At 42.6% G+C, this 17,592-nt stretch overlaps 2 pseudogenes; one reads left to right on the top strand and one right to left on the bottom strand.

Annotated features, from left to right (window-relative positions):
* Window positions 1–10,180: 10,180 nt before the first annotated feature.
* On the bottom strand, window positions 10,181–10,866 carry LOC101442131 (dnaJ homolog subfamily B member 6-like; annotated as a pseudogene).
* A 700-nt stretch (window positions 10,867–11,566) lies between these two features.
* On the top strand, window positions 11,567–14,973 carry LOC101445419 (L-aminoadipate-semialdehyde dehydrogenase-phosphopantetheinyl transferase pseudogene; annotated as a pseudogene).
* The last annotated feature ends 2,619 nt before the right edge of the window (window positions 14,974–17,592 follow it).

Below are 17,592 nucleotides of genomic sequence, written 5' to 3'. Positions count from 1 at the left end.
TAAATAATACACAGTATAGTGAGGACTTAGTAAGGGGTCTGTGGTTTTCACCTGACTGGCAAAGGGGTCTGTGGAAGAAAAAATACAAAGAACCGCTGAATTAGTGGAATCATGTAAAGGAATTTGAGATTCTAAAAACCCAATCACACTCACCAGTTCAAATGATACCTAAGCAGAAGGAAACATCCTTTCTGCCTTGTCAAGAAAACAGGATTAACACTGCTAGGAATTAAACTTTCTCTTTACAAAATAATTTTTAAATTATATTTAATTTCTTGGAGAAAAGGAGAAAGTCTAAACAGTAATGGAAGATTTTTCTTTCTACTCTGGTGAAAGACTTTTAGCTACATCTACCATTTGCTTAAATTAACATGCTGCTTAAGGATTACATTTTAAAGTAGCTATTCTTTTTTAATCATCCAGAAATTTATTTATCTTATTTCATTTTAAAATCTTATGGGGGACATTTTTTTAAAACTTTACAATATTTTTTCTGAAACCTGGTTGTGCCTATCTTTGCAAATGATCGATTCTTTGATGACCACGTGTTGAAAAATAGTCCAAAGCTCCCTACGGACATGTATTGAAAAGGTTGTCTTTTTCTTTTTCCTTTTGTTTGTTTTTAAGATTTTTTTCTTTATAAGTTTACCCAGCTCTAGAAAGGTCTAAAATTTTTTTCAGATGTTAGCAAGGCTGATGGTTTATGAAATTGGAAAAATCTCCTTGTGATGAGTTTCTTGTATTTTTCCTGCAATACCAATTCCTAAAAAGCAGTTACTCCAATAGAGTGGAAAGAAGCTGCATTTTTACATTTCAGCGGGCCTGACTTACGTGAGGATTTTACTCCCGGTCCCAGCTAGGGCTCTTTTAAGGCGTATAAATATTTCAACCACCTGCCCGTTCCACCCAAACCGCTGATTGTTCCTGCTTCCTAAATGCAGCACTTCCTCTCACCTCCACTTTTCCGACCCACTCCGCTCCCACCCACTCCTTCCCCTTTCCCTTCACCAGGTTGTTTATAAAAACCTGGGAGCGAGGGCTTGAGGGGCTGGGGTTGGGGGAAGACTTACTCTTTGTTTACATTACACAAATGACAGGCAAAGAGCTCAGGCAGTCTTCCTTGACCTCGTTCTCTCTCCCTAATTTTAACAAAAAGGAAAAAAAATATTGTATCCAAAGAGAATGTGAATGGGGCGGGAAGAGGAGAAGCGGCTTTTCGCTCTATTCAAGCCGGACGCGGGGGCGCGGACGATTTCCGCTCCCATTGTGCGGCGGGCCTGGCGGTGAATGGGGGGTCCGGGGCGCGGGCGGCGGCGCTGTCAGGCGGCTCAGCGTAATCAGCGCTAATGACGGCCGCCAGGCGCTCGGCGGGACAATGCGCAGGGCCGCCAGGTTTTGTCAGCCTGAAAGGCTAATAGGTTTGCCTGGAGGCTGGGAGGGGGCGGTGTCGGGGAGGCGGCGGCGGTGAGGGGAGAAGGGGTCATTGTCCGCGCGCTGTCCCCGGCGCCGAGACGCGTCCCTCCGCCGCGGCCGCCCCAGGACCCGGCGCCGGGGGCAGGAAAGCAGCGGCGGGCAGGCAGGCAGGGGGCCCCCTGGGGGCCTGCTGGGGAAGCGGCGGCGGCCGGCGCGGGGGTCCCCTCTGGGCGGCGGTCCTCCGCGAGGAGGGCGGGCCGGTCCTTGCTCCCCAGAAGCCGGGACCGGGCGCGCGACTCTGCTGGGGGTACTTCACACACCCCCGCCCCCACTCCCCGTTAAGGCCCAGCGCGCCCCGGGAGAGGCCTCGAGGGCGCTCCCATTGTTTGATGGGATTCAGGTAGCTCGACGAGGAAAACCTTTTAGAACCCGGAGAACACTTAAAAACCGAGGTGAGGGTCTAAATAAAGTTGAGCGCTGGGGCAGCATTTGAGGCGCGCGCAGTCGCCCTCGGGCTTCTGACAAGGCGGCGGTGCCAGGGCCTCGAGCGAGGGCATGTGGCGCGTGGCAGAGCCACCGCGCGGGTCTGCGCCTGCGCGGGATCGGTCTGCGCGTGGAGGATCTGGGCCTGCGCGGGGCCGGCCGCGCGCGTGTCAGGCCTGCGCGGGCCGCTGGCAGAGGCTGCGGCGTGACCCGACCCGGCCTGGAAGCTGCAGTTGTCTTCCTCAGCTCTCGGCATCGACGAGCGGGTAGCCCGAGCAGGGGATGCAGAGCAGAGAGCTTCCGGACCTGAGGTGCGGGATTTGCAAGCGCTGGGCCCAGCCGCGTCCTCGAGAGGGCTTTGCTGGCTGGGACGGAGAGAAGGAGCAGCGCGCTCCGAGGGCCAAATATCCGCGAACGCACCTTAAAGCGCTACCCGGCGCCAGCCATCGCGGTCACCCTGACCCGCTTCTTTGGGAAACCCTGCGGCTCCCCTCTAAGTGTTTACGGATCTCCTCAGGCTAGATCTTGTCTTGCAGTTTTCTTTGTTAGGCTTTATATTCCCAAACATCTTAGACATACCTACAGAGAGGGAACAAACTGGTTTTCTCCCCACTTTCACCTCCTTGTCAGCAGACAAAGGGGTAGGAGGGCAATCCCAGAGCAGAACCAGCAGTTTCACGCCTCCGTGCTTCTGCTCACGTTGTTTCCGCCTGTTCTGTGGTCCCTTTGCCTGGAACGTGACCCCCTACCCGGATTGCTAACCTGTCAACCGTCAAGTTTACCCCACCTCGATGTAGTCTCCCTTGAACCAGTAGACTTCCCACAGAGAATCTATCCCCCCCCCCCCCCCCCCGCTTTTTCAGTGCTGCCACTGTACCTTACCTAAACTTCTCTTTCAGTGCTTGTAATACTTTCGTGTATTTAGTCTACCTTTTGACTCCCCCGCTAGAGTGTAAGCTCTTTAAGGGTGAGGGCCAAATTTTATTCATCTTTGTATTCCCAGCGCCTAGGTTAAGTAGAAGGTGCTCAATAAATATTTTTTAAATGATTAATAAATGAATGGGTCTTCCTTGAAGCCTGCCAACTCCACCTATATTAGTGGAGGACCACTGCTAGCTCTGACCTCTTTTGAACAGCAAAGATGACTAATATAGGCTGGACCCAAAGTTCACTTAAATCCTCCCAGCTCAGGTTACCAGCTCCTATCTACTTGTCAGGTTCTCTGGGATGTTTCACACCAGGGCTCTCTCTCTTTGGACATAAGATTTTTCAGAATCCTGTGGCTTTGGGTTAATAACATGAAAAGTGTCTTCTTGCACAACACCTCTCCCCAAACAGGGAAAAGTCATCCCCGTAGGTTTCAAAAATTCTAGCTGCTACAACTGTCTGAACCCTGTAAAATAGAATTCCTAATATTTTTTGTATGTTATGAATGATAGAACTTTCTCCTACCAAAAAAAAAAACCCTTTCTGTCATCCATCCATCCATCCATTCATCCATCTATCTGTCTATCTATCTATCTATCTATCTATCTATCTATCTATCTATCTATCTATCTATCTTCCTTCTATCATTTCCACCTACCCCCTGCTCCAGTCTTGACCTATATATAAAAAACAAGTTTAAAAAAAACCCACAAACTCAGACTAAGTGTTCAATTTTAAGATATTAGAGTAACACCCCACACCTAGGCTAACCTAGGGGGAAAAGAAAACATAGTTTTAATTAAATCTTAACTCACAAAAGCCCCATGAAGTTCTACTTGCCATGAAACTCATATCAATTTTAGAATTTAATAGACAGAAGCAAGTAAACTGTAAGTAGTTTGAATTTCAATTAAATATATATAAGGCTGCCTCCTGGAAAGTGATGTTTAGCCTGACAGTGTCAACCTGCAACTTGAGAATGCTGACCTATTGTTTTTCTGACTGAAAGATCAGTTTTGGATTTTCTAGCATGAAATCAAATATCAGAGTTCAGATGGTACATATTAATTTGGTATATGAACAGTCTAGATGGTGGTAGTTTATTATGTATTTCAAACACTTTTACATATATAGCATTCCTATTAAAGATTTGTCCATTTAAATTAAACACCATTTAAAGCCTATTTTATTGCATCACACATACTCTTGACTTTCTATATGTATATGATAAAGTATGCATTTGAACTGAAGATTTATATGTATACACCTAGATATCTGAACTACATAATTATATTTGCAGGTAATTGCGATTGCATGGACTGGATTCATCAATTTAAAACAGACAAGTAGGAGAAAGAAAATTATATTGTGAACAGCATGTAGCTGTACATGGCATGTGAGAGGGTGGGATCAAACAGATCTAGCTTGAAATATCTAATTACTGTGAACTTGAGCAGGTCACTTAACTCCCCCAGCCTTAGTTTTTCACTTCTTTAAAATGGGTTGATGAAATCCAGGGATAAGGTGTTATTGAGATAGTGTATATAAACATCTAGCACAGACCCTCACTTATATTAGGTGTTCAGTGAATGGAAATACCCTTTTCCAGTTTTTCCTGGTTAAATGCTAATGTAAGGAAATAAGCTCTACAATTCCCCCTTTAAAAATGTTTTTAGTAGGTATCATTGTTATTTTTGAATATTGCTCACCAAATGAGTTGGTTTTCCAACAGCAGTAGTGGATGGACTTGTGCTAAAGCACCATAATTCTAGTCTAGGCTTTTTACTCTACCCTGGGGCTGCTTGGTAACTGTGGAGCTCTCCAAAGTGATCCTGGCCCCTTGTGCAAGTCAGGATAACCCAAATTTAAGTATGATCACTGAAAACGTTGCGTAACCTCTTGAGAAAAATTCGAGGTCCCTTTCTTTGAGGAGGGAACAGTAATCTCACTTCACTCACATTTGTATGACTCCTTTTAGCTAATAATAAAGACCTTTCACCTGCACCATCTCATTTTCTCAGGAGGAGGCAGCGAAGTAAGTCTGGCAGATATAGTGATTCCCACCTTTCAGATAAGGACACTAGGGCTCACATTACTTGCTCAAAATCTCGGAATCAGGGAACAACCCAGGTTTTGTAGGACTTGAAGCTTCTGTAATTTGGAGAGGGGTGGATACTCTTTAAGATAAAGAATCTAAAGTTATGGGTACAAAATTGGGTATGGGAAAAGAAAGCACAATTATAAATTGTGAAAAATTGGCAATACCACAAACATCACAAAATCCAGACAAATAACAAAATTATTTTATTAATTTCCTGCCCTGCACGCCTCTAGAATATTCCCCCCCCCCCATTTTAGTTATTTTGTCTGTATTCTTCTGTTTCTTTATATGTCGACAATTTTAAACATAGTCTAGAATAGAAAGATAATTCAGTCTTTCCTCCAGCATGGGTTGATTTAAATGGGTTCTTTTATTCTTGATAGTTGTACTAAAGTTTCCTTCAGATTTGTAGCTCATTATTGGTAATGCCATAAATTATTTTTACGATTGTCCTCAAATTTGGGAAAACCTCTCTAAAGTTTCTTTCATATATGAGCAGTAAGATTTCAAGAAATTCCACGTTTCCTTGAACAGTTACCCATCTTAAATAATCCTTGCATTGACAACACCCACTAGCCAGTTTGCCGTCAATAGCCCTACACATTCATGTTGTGAACCATGAGTTAGCACAGTGAGCAGTAGGAATAGTCCTGCAAGACATTTCTGCACTGAAGAAGCTGGCAATAACTTAACTATACATAGAAGTGGCAGCAAACCATAAAAATAAATATTAAACCCAAACCAAATGTGACAAAATTCAAATTCTCTGTAGTTACTGAATCCCCAAAATGACTATGGTCACCCCACTGCCACACAGCATGAAATGGGAAAGAGGCAAAATAGGAGTGGAAAGAGACAGTGGTCTATTGTAGTTAAAATACATTACTTCACAAATTTTCCAAAAATACATGATCATGTAAACATATTGGTAGGACCACTCCCAGAGCCTTGGAAGGGGCCTGTGCAGGTAAGTGGTCTTGAAGTCTAAGCTTCATTTTGCCTCTGCCTGGGCCCAGTGGGTGTTTGATGAGAACAGGTTTTCTGACTTCAAGTCCAGCACTTTTTTCTATTACCTGGAAATCATGTATTTTCCCAGAAACTTTTGACAAGTTGCCACAGAAAGGTTTGTTGTTTTTTTTGTTTTTTAATGATTCATTAAAGGAGAGAGACTTTAAAACCACGAACAGAGAGTTGGTCCTGAGGTAGACATGTTTCCACTTACTACCTGGTTACCTTTCCTTTTGGGGGTCCTTCACCTTGACTCCTTACAGGTGCCCCATCCCAAACTATCAAACACCCTTCAGTGCTCTTCATCCTTCCTTTACCAAAATCTACTCTTAGTTGCCACAAAGAATCCAATAAATCAATTCACATCAACATACAAATGGCTGCTAAAAGCTTAATGAATCACCTACAGATGGGAGCGTGGGAGGGTACTTAGTACTAGGAGATAATCCTTTAATTCAATAACCTCAAACCACTAATGGTAGCAGTTCAGTCCTCCCTAGCAAGCAAGTAGGAAATTACTTTTGGTTGGCAGGGAGCCAGGTGACCTTCCAAGTCATCCCATGGAAGTAGATGATTGTTTACTACACTTGCCTATAAGATAAGCTTTCAGGGTCAAATTTCCCCAATATTAAAAATAAAATAAACTTGTCTGCCCTCCAGCTTTTCCCTCAAGATACAATTCCTTCTCTATCATTCCCTTCACCACAGAAACTCGTAAGAGTAGCCTACACTCTTTGCCCCCATTTTTTCACTACTCTCTCCTTTACCTCCTGAAATCTGTCTTTTTCTTAAATCATTCCATTAAGGCAGTTCCCTTCAAGGACACTCTACTCAGTCCTTAGCTACTGAACCTGTTGATCTTTGATGCTGTTGACCATTCCTTTCTGAATACATGGTGTGTCATTTGCAAATTTTAAGGAAGCACTCTTTCTCTCAAAGTCCTGTAAATAGACAGTCGGCATCTGAGAGTACCTCCTTCAATTGTGTACCCTATGTGCCTCACTTGCCGCACCCTAAGTCCCAACCCTGCTTCTGAAACATAACTGAGCTCACCATACTCAAAGCATGGGCTGCAGTTGGCTGTCTTCATGCCTTTGCTCACACAACAGGTATAAATGGACCTTCATGCTTTGTGGCCGATCTGAACCCCTTCGTATCTTCTTCTGATAGCATCACCCATAGGAAACTGCTTCTCCCCACTTCAACGTTGTTCTGTTGGAGATGCCAAATATACTAGTCTCCCACTCAGCTCCCAGTGGGGTATAACCACCAAGCTGGAACAGTCCTTTCCAGAAATTCCTGAGTTGGAATCAGAGGGGCAGCTCTCTCTTTACTCTTGGATTGAGAGCAGTAAGAATATGGTGCCAAAGCTATTGGCAGCTGTATTACCAGGAAGGAGAGATAGAAAGGGCCAATGCTAATAAAGCCATTGCATACTGTCTTTTTGTGTTTCGGTTACAGGAATGAATAACCTCCTTTCTGCTTTTTTAGTTTGTTTGTTTAAGTAACTTTCAGTTCCTGTCACTTCCAAACAAGAGTGCTGAGATATAACATAGAAAGTTCTTTGCTTTCTCTCACCCTATTCTCCACAGATACATACACCAAACCTTCATGGCTCAGCTCAAAGGCCATTTGCCTCCAAGAGCCCTCCCTGAGCCATAAAATCTGAGCCAATCTCTCCCTTCTTTGAACTGCCATGGGATTTTATACAGCTTCAGATGAGCTAGTGGCTCATGCCGTTTTGCCATTGACAACCCTGTGATGTCAGCATCATATCTTCCAGGAATGCCAGCTAGTGAACAGCACTAGAGTTTGCTGCTGCCACTGGAGCTGCTCCTATTGCTGGGCACTTCACTCCTGGAATCTTCCCTAACCAGATTCAAGCAGCCTTCTGGGGGCTGCATCTTCTGATGGTTCCTGATCATAGGCTGACCACCAGCCTCTCACAGAGTGTCTTATGTTAACCTGCCACATATAACACAGATCCTCCTCGGTGCTGTGAGGACATTGCCATGCCGTGCAACAACAAGGGAGCTCACTGAATGGGTCTGATGTGGTAGGTGCTGACCCAGGAAGCTCTATGTATGCACCATTTCCCATGAGCACTCATGGGAGGTGTATTAGTCAGCCAAAGGGGTGCTGATGCAAAATACCAGAAAAGCGTTGTTTTTATAAGGTGTATTTATTTGGGATAGGAGCTTACAGATTCCAGGCTATAAAGCATAAGTTACTTCCCTAACTAAAGTCTATTTTCACGTGTTGGAGCAAGATGGCTGCCAACAGCTGTGAGGGTTCAGGTTTCCTGGGTTCCTTCCTTCCCAGGGCTTGCTTCTTCCTGGGCTCAGGGTTCCTCTCTTCCTGAGACTGGCTTCTTTTCCTCTGTGAGCTTACTTCCCAGGGCTCCAGTTTAAGGCTTCAGCATCAAACTCCAACATCAAAAACCCTTGTATCAAAAGCTCCAACTCTGTCCTTTGCCATGCCCTAATGACATGGCCCAATCAAAGCCCTAATCATAACTCAATCATGCCCAGCAATAGACAGATTACGAAAATAATCTAATATCTATTTGTGGAATTCATAACTATATCAAACTGCTGTACTCCACCCTCTGAATTCCAGGGTCTACAAGAGACCCTGAAGAGATTGAAAAGGTAGAGCAGGCTGCTGCTGAAAAGGCTGTGACCAAGGAGGAATTTCAAGGTGAATTGACTGCTCCAGCTCCTGAGTTTATGGCTACTTAACCAGAGGTTCAGTGTGGTCTGAAGGTATGCAGGGGCCTTCTGTATCCATTCAGCAGTTTCCCATGATGATCAGTGTGCTTAGCCTGCAACTAAAGACAGATCTGCTCAAGTCACTGAATGGGTAGGAACAACCACTGAGTGGTCTTAAGCTGTTCTTCCACAGGCTCTTTAACAGAAAATGGACATAATGTTGATGGAAAACAAACATCAGTTTCTATAAAAAATACAAGGATGACAGAGAAGTAAAAATTCTTTATCTATTAATTAGTGTTTTTCTTTCCAGGAAATAAAGTCCTTTTGTCAGAACTTATCAAAGTTCACTTTAAGATGTGAGAATTTTACTGTCTATAAATTATACCTCAATAAAGCTGATTTTTTTTTATGAAAGAGTGCCCCAGACACATTGGCATTTCTTTTCTTTTAGCAAATAACCAAGATGCAGTTTACCAGCTTTACTTTTTATAAATCTAAGCTTAAATTACATATTTAAAGAATTGTCAAAACTTACTAAGTTGCGAGCATTCATGCACAACTAGAAAACATCTTAATTTATATTAAAACAGAAATGTATTACCATTAATGTACTACCATCTTTTGCTACTAAATATTGAAAAAAATTGAAATTATTTTTGTAGAAGATTCATCCTGGCAATGTAACTTCACAGCAGACTGAAACTACTTGGTTTACATTTAGAACAATGGAAAGAGCAAGATCTATGCTGGTGCTAGTGTACAATTTTGTCCCAGCACTACCAAAAGAATCACAGTTCATCTTGGATTAAATTTAATAAAAAAGCAAAGTGCATGCAGAAATTTACAACAATTTTAGAGACAAAAAAAAAATGGTTTTATTAATGTGGTCCCAACAATAAACTCAAAAGTCTGTGACAAATAGGTGCCCCAATAAGCTGTTTATAAATACTTTATTTACATTAGGTATAGTTACACTGAAAGAAGAGTTCATTTGAACTCTTCAAAAAAATGTTCCCGTTAATCCTCAAAGGTGCTGGTTATAGTTTAACATTTCTGTTAAATGCACGCATTGTGGGATGCAGATGTGGATGTGTCTCAAGTGACTGGGCTCCTGTCTACCATATAGGAGGTCAGGGTTTGGTACCTGGGGCCTCCTGGTGAACACGAGCTGGCCTGTGCGGCAGGCTGGCTGGAGAGGAGAACTGGCCTACTCAAGAGTGCTGCCCCACGCAGGAGTGCTGGCCCAGCATGGAGTGCTGACACAGTTGCAACAAAAAGAGACACAGAGGAGAGACAATAAGAGACTCAGCAGACCAGGATGCTGAGGTGGTGCAAGAGATTAAGTGCCTTTCTCCCACTCCAGAAGGTCCCAGAATCTGTTTCTGGAGCTGCCTAGTGAGAAGACAAGCAGACATAGAAGAACACATAGCGCTTGGACACAGGGAGCAGACAATGGGGGGGGGGGGCAGATAAATAAATAAATCTTTTTCAAAATGCATGCATTGAATTACTTGTTATCCAAGTGTAGTGGCTACTACTTACCATTTATTGTTAAGAACTGGCTGTCGTCTTCAACTTCTATTCTCTTGACCATTTTCAATAATCTCTTTGTTGTAATTTTTCTGCCATTGACTATTTTAGTAGAAGTTGATACAGATTTGAAGTTGCCCATCCTATTACCACCAAAGGACATCAAAGAAAATGAAGTAAGAACCCCGTGCCCAGTGAAACAAAAGAAGTAAATCCTATATCAAAAGATGAAAATCCACCTCCAAATGATGGAAACCTGCTGAAGGCAGAGAAAAATGATCCTGTGGCCCTGCTTCTGGGTTCACAGATGACTCTTCCATTTCCCAAAAAGCTCCTCAAATGGGTCTTCCAAGAAGTCAAATGAAAACGGGTCCCTTCCCCCCCAAAATTCCCTGAAGACGTCATCTGGATTACAGAATGTAGAGCCAAACTCAAATGGACTGTCAAAATGACTTCCACCTCCACCACCACCATTTAACCTTTCTTTGCCATATTTGTCATAGATCCCAGTGTTTTAGCATCTGATAACACTTCACATGCCTCAGCTACTTGTTTGAATTTTCTCTCTACTTTTTTATTCTCAGGGTTTTTATTAAGGTGCCACTTCAGTGCCAATTTACAATACGCCTCTTTAATGTCCTTGGATGAGGCATGTCTCTGCATACCTAGAACTTCATAGTAATCCACCATGGAACAAGTCCTGAGGAGGTTGGCAGCCAGCAGCAGAAGGGAAGAGAGGCTGGGTGGTGGGGCCCACGGTCTCCTCTCAGCTCCGCCATGGCCAGTGCTGTTGGAAGTGGTAGTGGCAATTCCTCATGCTCTCCTTTCCAATAAAGCTTATTTTAAAAATATATAGGGGAAAGCAGATTTGCCTCAATGGATAGAGCATCCGCCTACCACATGGGAGGTACAGGGTTAGATACCCAAGGGCCTCCTGATCCGTTTGGTGAGCTGGCCCATGTGCAGTGCTGATGCATGCAAGGAATGCCCTGTCATGTAGGGAGTCCCTGGCATAGGGGAGCCCCACACACAGGGAATGCACCCCTCAGGGAGAGCTGCCCCACGCAAAAAAGAGTGCAGCCTGCCCAGGAGTGGCGCCGCACACACGGAGAGCTAATGCAGCAAGATGACTCAACAAAAAGAGGCACAGATTCCTGGTGCTGCTGACAGGAATACAAGCAGATGCAAAAGAACACACAGCAAATGGACAGAGAGCAGAAAACTGGGAGGGGGAGATGGGGAAGGGGAGAGAAATAAATAAAAAAAATATATATATGTATAGGCATGGAGAGGATGAAGCTCTAGATGTCTAGAATATGTAGTGCAACTTTGCAGAAAATCAATCAAGGAGGGAATTTAAGGCTTAGAAATAGAGAAGAAACTTCCCAAAATGTATGAAACCATCAGCCATACACATCAGAAGGATGACTACTCCTACGGGAAGATGACTGAAGACAAGAAAGACCTGGAAAGAACCATTTCCTTCTATCAAAGCTGGAGTATCGCCCAGGAGGAAAAAGCTCAAGAAAGTTGATTGGCATCTTTGCTGATTGAGAGAAAGTTCAACAAGCTAAGAAAAGGAAATGGCCACTACAGGCAAAAACTGGCTGAAGCAGTAATTAAATTCCAGGTAGCACTTTTTAAAAAAAAAATTATTTATTTTTATTTATTTCTCCCCAGTTGTCTGTTCTCTGTGTCTATTTGCTGCATGTTCTTCTTTGTCAGCTTCTGTTGTTGTCAGTGGCATGGGAATCTGTGTTTCTTTTTGTTGTGTCATCTTGCTGCGTCAGGTGTCCGTGTGTGCGGCGTCATTCCTGGGCAGGTTGCGCTTTCTTTCACGCTGGGCAGCTCTCCTTACGGGGCGCACTCCTTGCACGTGGGGCTCCCCTATGTGGGGGACACCCCTGCATGGCAGGGCACTCCTTGCGTGCATCAGCACTATGCATGGGCCAGCTCCACACGGGTCAAGGAGGCCCGGGATTTGAACCACGGACCTCCCATGTGGTAGACGGACGCCCTAACCACTGGGCCAAGTTCACTACCTGAGGTAGCACTTTTGTACCTGCTATTCCACAGGCAGCTCTGGGTAGAAGCTGGAGAGAATTAGTGCCTCCCCTGGATCATCTGCAGGGAAAGGGGTAGGCTAAACTGTGAAGGCTCAGAGACCTAGCACCACATGCAGGTTTGATTCAGCTTCCAAAGCAGCCAAAACCTGAACATTCACAAACACAGTATGAGATTTGCTTGTGTTTTCTCTCTTTAAAACTAATTTTGATTGATCTCTTTTTATTTGACTGCTATTTCATCGATGCTACATTTACTCCAATTGAAGTTTGATAGAACAATAACTCCAAAGACAGTGTTTTTAAATATATTACTTATACTTCATTGAACCCTCTATAATTAGATAATATAAAAACATATATTTTGATCAAAATAAAAGGTCCACAGACATCATTGAAGTTTGACATGACCAAGGGGAGACATTTGAAACAATATTATTAGAAATCTGTAAAAGTAATTTAACATTTACCTCAATAAATGTTGATTCATTTTTAAAATGATACAAAAATAAAAGCAAAATTTAAAAAACCGAAAACAACACCCCCCCAGCTAAATTTTATCCCAACGTTAGTTAATTTAGTCATAAGTTCATAAACATATTAAAGTGAGTTGATATTTTGCAATCATTTGTTTTTTTTGTTGTAATTTCTTTTTAACTTTTGCTATATTGTTTGGGATAGTTTTTGCTGTTTAAATATTTCTAAATTTTATGCAGTCAAAATAAGTTTCCCTGTTTAAAAATAGAGAAGGAACTTGCCAAGGGATGTTGAGTCACTGACAAAAATCTTATAAAACCTGTGGACAATGGAAGAGTTGCTAGAATCCTGGAATGGGCAGATTTTTTAGTTCAGGAAGAGGAAATGAGGTAGTTTAGTAACTATAGATTGAGCAATAGTTCTCTGCTCAACTGCAAGGAGGACCACAACTCACCATCCTAAATCAAAAATTTTATCCCAGACTTAGATGAAGTTTTGTAAAAAATCGTATTTTTGAAATGAACAGAGAAGAAGGAGGTGGGGCATGTCTGCGTCAGCGCCATCGCAGGCCCTAAAGGGTGGAGAGGTCCGTTTTTAGTGCACGGTTTTCCCCACCAAGCGGCTGTGCTTTTGCGGGCCATGTAGGGTGTGCGCTGGGCCGTTTCCTGCAGCCCTTGGCTGCCAAACTGAGCCGAAAGCCTTCTGGCCGGGCGGTCGACCTGGCCAGAGGGGAAGGAGCGCATTGGCCAGTTGACTTTGCCCAGGTTGCTAAGGCAGCCATGGCCAGTCGTCTAATGATAAAGAAATAAGTTGCAGAGAAAATGAATATCCCTTGGAATGATATTCGTTTGCAAAGAACTGCAAAAGGAAAACCAGTTCTTTTTTTTTCTTTTAAGATTTATTTATTTCTCTCCCCACCTCCCACCCCCCACACCCCTCTCCCCACCCCACCCCACACCCCACTCCACCCCACACCCCACCCCACCCCACACCCCTCTCCCCACCCCACACCCCACACCCCTCTCCCCACCCCACACCCCACTCCCCACCCCTCCAACCCCCACACCCCTCTCCCCACCCCACACCCCACCCCACACCACACCCCTTTCCCCTCCCCACCCCACCCCACCCCACACCCCTCTCCCCACCCCCCAACCCCCACACCCCACCCCACACCCCCTCTCCCCACCCCCCACACCCCTCTCCCCACCCCCTCTCTCCACCCCCCACCCCACCCGTCTCTTCTCTGTGTCTATTTGCTGCATCTTCTTTGTCTGCTTCTGTTGTTGTCAGTGGCGCAGGAATCTGTTTCTTTTTGGTGCATCATCTTGTTGTGTCAGCTCTCCGTGTGTGCGGCACCATTCCTGGGCAGGCTAAACTTCTTTCATGCACGGTGGCTGTCCTTGGGGGTGGTGCACATCTTGTGAATGGGGCTCCCCTATGCGGGGGACACCCCTGCATGGCAGGGCACTCCTTTCCCCCATCAGCACTGCGCATGGGCCAGCTCCACACAGGTCAAGGAGGCCGGGGGTTTGAACTGCGGACTTCGCATGTGGTAGTTGGATGCCCTATCCACTGGGCCAAGTCCATCGCCCTGGAAAACCAGTTCTTGCAAAGGACTCATTGAATCCTTATCCCAATTTCAACTTGAACATCTCTCATCAAGGGGACTGTGCTGTACTTGCTGCTGAACCTGACCTACAAATTGGAATGGATATAATGAAGACTAGTTTTCCAGGTCGTGGTTCAATTCCAGATTACTTTCATATTATGAAAAGAAGTTTACCAATAAAGAACGGTAAACAATCAGAAGCTTTAAGGACGAATGTACTCAGCTGGATATGTTTTATAGGAATTGGGCACTGAAACAAACAGTCATAAAAGCCACTGGTGTCGGACTGGGATTAGAATTACAACGGCCTGGATTTGACGTATCTCCCTTAAACCTGGACATAGGCCAGGTTTATAAAGAAACAGCTTATTCCTGGATGGGGAGGAAGAAAAAGAATGGACATTTGAGAAAAGCAAAATAGATGATCAGCATTTTGTTGCAGTAGCTCTTAGGAAATCTGATGGGTCTAGACATCAGGAAGATCCATCTCAAGATGATTCTAAACTGACTCATGGGCAGTTTACTATTCTGACCTTTAATTATTTAATTGCATCTCCTGTTCCTATGACACGTGAAGATCTTTCATTTTGGGACTATTTTTGTTTCATAGAAGTCATTCCAATAAGAAATGGTACAAAGTCATGATATGATTCCTTAACTAAGGAAAATGAAACGTTTGTAATTTCCTGTACTCACTAAAAAAACAAATGCCTGATAGTATCAGATTTTATTTCACAAAAATAGAAAAATAGGAAAAAATTTTCCTATTAAAAAAGCACATTTCCAGTTCAAAGTAGGTCACTGGAATACATTTTCCTCTGGCTTTTCCCAAAAATTGCGTTGCATTGACAGAAGAAATAGAAAAGTATCAGAATTTTAAAGTAATACATGTTCATTGTAGAAAAAAATAGAAAATGCAAATATGCAAAAAGGAAACATAAATCCTATCTTTCAGAAATAACTATTCCTAAAACCTTGGTGTATATATTCTTCTAGGCCTTTTTCTTGGCAAATGTATACTTTGAAACATTTATTTTAAAAAATGGGAGTATATAGATTTGTACTTTTTTTCACTTGACTTCACATCTTTTGTTCATACATATAAATAAATATACCTCTGGGGCATAACTTTTAGTGACTTTAATGTACTCTGTTATATGACTATATCTGTTAGGATGCTTTTTGTTAGCAGTAACAATGTCCAAATAAAATTGACTTCAACCAAGGACGTTTATTATGTCACATAACACACAGATCAGAGGTGTCATTGAGGAAAATTTTTTTTTCTTCTATGCCATCCTTCGTTTATTCATTTTTGCTTAGGATTGTTCAACTCATGGTCACAAGAGCTGCTGCTGTAACTTCCAACTTTACATCCTCATAAAATCACATCCAAAACTTTTGGAGCCCATTTCTCCTCTTACATCTTGTTTTTTATCATGAGGAAGATTTTTCCTAAGAGTCCTCAGAAGATTTCCCTTTCCCTTCAGTTTCCCTTGACTCAGATCACAGAAAGCCAATATCTAGCATTATTCGTCTCTGTGTGGAAAGTAGACTCTGCTGGTCAGGAAGAAGATGAGGTGGAGATAGAAGAATGGCATTAAAAGGAAGCTCACTTCTTTTCATAAAGAAACGTATGCCACAGTTTACTCTTTCCTCTGTTTCATACGTTGTGATTTCTGCAGTTTATTAATCTAAGAGTGGTGTAATGAATATTGAGGTATATGCTTAATTATGTCCTTAAGAAACCATAGAAGTGGAATGACTAGTTCAGAGGACTTAAACATTTTTAGAGCTTTGATATTGTCAAATTCCTCTCCAAAAAGGCTGTACAGTTTACATTTCCAGTTAGTAGTTTATGAGTGCCCATCACCACCTACCTACTCCCTGGTCAGTGTAGGCTTGTTTATTTTTTTATTGTTTATTTCATTTTTGTCTATGTAAGTAAAAAATGGTGCCTGTTTTATTTGTACTTCATTACTAATGAAGTTGATATATCATTGTTAATGGCTGTTTGTTTCTTTTTCATGAGCTGCTTGTTCATGATGTTTGCCTATTTTTATTTTAGCAAATAGATCTTAATTTAAAATGGGAACATAAACTATAAGATGCCAAGACCATCATATTTGATGACAAAATCTATTATATGGTTGTAGTGCATGTTTTGAGAAGTTAGTCTTGTTATTGCTAAATATCAAGAAATAAAATATTTTCATTGTTTCTATTACTAAAATTAAATCTTGTGTGTAAATTATATAAAATTGGATACTTTGCTTAGTAAAAGAAGAATGACTGGGAATGTTTTATAATTTTTAATTATTTTATTAAGCATGCCAAAATATTCTAGGCATAGTCACAGTAAATAACATGTCAAGTAACATTTATAATAGAGGAAGTATTGTTTTTTTTTTTTGTTTTTTTTTTTTTTTTTTTTTTGTAGTTTACAGTCTCCAGTTTTATTTTATTTTTTTTTTTAATTTTTTTATTTTTTATTGACTTTGTAATAATATTACATTAAAAATATATATGTGAGGTCCCATTCAACCCCACCCCCCCACCCCCCCTCTCCCCCCCCCCCAACAACACTCGTTCCCATCATCATGACACATCCATTGGATTTGGTAAGTACATCTTTGGGCACCTCTGCACCTCATATACATTGGTTCACATCATGGCCCATACTCTCCTCTATTCCATCATGTAGGCCCTGTGAGGATTTACAATGTCCGGTGATTACCTCTGAAGCACCATCCAGGGCAGCTCCATGTCCCGAAGACGCCTCCACCTCTCATCTCTTCCTGCCTTTCCCCATACCCTTTGTCCATTATGTCCACTTTTCCCAATCCAATGCCACCTCTTCTATGTGGACACTGGATTGGTTGTGTCCATTGCACCTTTATGTCAAGAGGAGGCTCAGATTCCACCTGGATGCTGGATGCAATCCTCCCATTTTCAGTTGTAATCACTCTAGGCTCCATGGTGTGGTGGTTGTCCTTCACCTCCATCTTAGCTGAGTGTGGTAAGTCCAATAAATCAGATTGTAGGTGCTGGAGTCTGTTGAGGCTCAGGATCTGGCTATCACATTGTCAGTCCAGAGATTCAAATCCCCTAAATATATTAGAGGAAGTATTGTTATTCCTAGAATGAATGCATTGGTGATAAGAAAAATCATCTGTCTTGTCATTATAATAATAAAACTATTAACATTTATTAAGGAAGAAAAGAAAGAAATGAACAGAAGAGTTATAACCAAGAAGAATAATT

Source organism: Dasypus novemcinctus, chromosome 3, assembly GCF_030445035.2.
Source record: "Dasypus novemcinctus isolate mDasNov1 chromosome 3, mDasNov1.1.hap2, whole genome shotgun sequence".
In the NCBI taxonomy this organism is placed as follows: Eukaryota; Metazoa; Chordata; class Mammalia; order Cingulata; family Dasypodidae; genus Dasypus; species Dasypus novemcinctus.
The sequence above is the reverse complement of the archived record's forward strand: the minus strand, read 5'-3'. Positions and strand labels throughout refer to the sequence as shown.